Raw genomic sequence first — 2,500 nt, forward strand, 5'->3', positions numbered from 1 at the left:
AAAGAAAAAAATCCAAACAAAAGTCAACGGCAAAAACAAAGACCTTATCGGGAAAAAGTAAATCCACATCAGTGCACACGCACACACACACACACACACACCGGCACCACACACACACACAGACCGACACCACACACACACACACACACAAACACACACACACGGACACACACACACCGACACACACACACGCACACACACACACACACACATACACACATACACACATCATCATTTCCATCCCCATTATCATCATCATCCTCACCACCACCACCATTGACTTCATCTCATCACCATTCAACTGTCTGTCTTCGCCGGCTAGCTTGCCTTCGCAACAAGTAGGCCACCCCGAGGCCAACACTGAGAGCTCCAAGATCCAGAAGACTTTGCCGCCGTCGGTCCGAGACTTTGCAGCATGGCATGAGTTAATTCTTGTACTGAGAGGCAATGGAAGCATCGGAGCCGAGGAATTAAATGCCAGGGCATCCCTTCTCGTTCGAGTGACGTGACATTTACACCAATCTCTTTCCAAACCCTTCTCCTTTTGGGTTACTTACCCCGGGACCCGCACCAGACAACAGGAACCGGATGTTGCAAGGGATTTCGTCGTTCTGCGCAAGCGCTACCTCTGACGCATCAGCTGCCTTTTTACATTTAGTCAAGTTTTGACTAAATGTTTTAACATAGAGGGGGAATCGAGACGAGGGTCGTGGTGTGTGTGTGTGTGTGTGTGTGTGTGGAGCGATTCAGACTAAACTACTGGACCGATCTTTATGAAATTTGACATGAGAGTTCCTGGGAATGATATCCCCGGATATTTTTTCCTTTTTTCAATAAATGCTTTTGATGACGTCATATCCGGCTTTTTGTAAAAGTTGAGGCGGCACTGTCACACCCTCATTTTTCAATCAAATTGATTGAAATTTTGGCCAAGCAATCTTCGACGAAGGCCAGACTTCGGTATTGCATTTGAGCATGGTAGCTTAAAAATTAATTAATGACTTTGGTCATTAAAAATCTGAAAATTGTAAACAATTTTTTTTTATAAAACGATCCAAATTTACGTTCATCTTATTCTTCATCATTTCCTGATTCCAAAAACATATAGATATGCTATATTTGGATTAAAAACAAGCTCTGAAAATTAAAAATATAAAAATTATGATTAAAATTAAATTTCCGAAATCGTTTTAAAAACTATTTCATCTTATTCCTTGTCGGTTCCTGATTCCAAAAACATATAGATATGATATGTTTGGATTAAAAACACGCTCAGAAAGTTAAAACGAAGAGAGGTACAGTAAAGCGTGCTATGAAGCACAGCGCAACCGTTACCGCGCCAAACAGGCTCGTCACTTTCACTGCCTTTTGCACAAGCGGCGGACTACGTTCACTTTAATTCTGTGAGTTCCACAGCTTGACTAAATGTAGTAATTTCGCCTTACGCGACTTGTTTTTTCTTTCCGCAGCTTCGGATGTGCTGGCATACTTGCGGATCAAAGCGGGAGAAAGAAGAGAGGTATAAAACGCAAAGGACGGAGAGAAAGTGAAAAGGAATCTCTCAGGGAAATAATAATGACAAAGTGTTTATGTTTGCATCGCCGCCGCTAAGGGAGGAACTTCTTTTGGCATTAGATGTCGGTTTGGTTGCGCCATTAGGCGCGAGGAAGTGCGCGTGCTGCCGCCACGTGGAGACTGCTGATTTACAGTATTTGCCTTGGCATCTCTGTCGTACATGCTCAGGCGGTAATTTTGACAGGAAACATGCTCTAATTGTCGTTAAAGCGCGCTTAAGTTCATGGCAAATCGGTATGCTGGGTATTGTGTAAGGTAATGTCCTATCATAGACCTGCTAAGTTAGCCTAATCTCATGGAAATTCGGGTTGCGTTCTTCCCGGGGGAATGGAGCTGCTATACAGTATACGGCGATACCAGTGATGGTATGTTCCAATACTCCGGTCATATTTTGACAAATATTGCCTCAACATCAACATAATTCCTTTACAAGCTATTTAAAGTTTTTTGAGTGCTATATATACAAGCCCAGAGACGTCATCGGAAATGACACCGATTGGCGTTGATGAGATCGACACTAAACTCCTAGGAAGATTCTTCCACAACTGACAAGATGGCCATGCCACTGCCGGGTATTAAATTGCCTGGAATCCCCAGAAAGCCTGAATACATTAAATATGAACCTATTGAAAACATTCGAAGCGCACTCAGAAGACGGGCCAAGCCAACAACACAGTTCACTACAGAAAGAAAAGCAGGTCACAAGTGAAGCGTGATTAAACAAGAAGACAGAACTTCGTGCAACGCAAAGCAAACGAAGCGGAACAGAAGACAGCGCCATCGGCAGAGGCCACTGTCAACAAGAGCCGTGCAACTTCTACCCAGCACGTGCAGGACGTGCAAACCAGTGTCGTACGCCACAACCTTTGACTTCACAACAGAGCGTAGGTCTACACACACCTTTGACACAGACAGGTGTGACTCA

General features: G+C 43.8%; 1 long non-coding RNA gene across 1 annotated transcript in view; it reads right to left on the reverse strand.

Annotated features, from left to right (window-relative positions):
* The window catches only part of LOC138975977 (uncharacterized), a 290,855-nt gene that overhangs the window by 287,401 nt on the left and 954 nt on the right, over positions 1–2,500 (reverse strand). The window lies entirely within an intron of this gene.

This window comes from Littorina saxatilis, linkage group LG9 (genome assembly GCF_037325665.1).
Source record: "Littorina saxatilis isolate snail1 linkage group LG9, US_GU_Lsax_2.0, whole genome shotgun sequence".
Taxonomy (NCBI): domain Eukaryota; kingdom Metazoa; phylum Mollusca; class Gastropoda; order Littorinimorpha; family Littorinidae; genus Littorina; species Littorina saxatilis.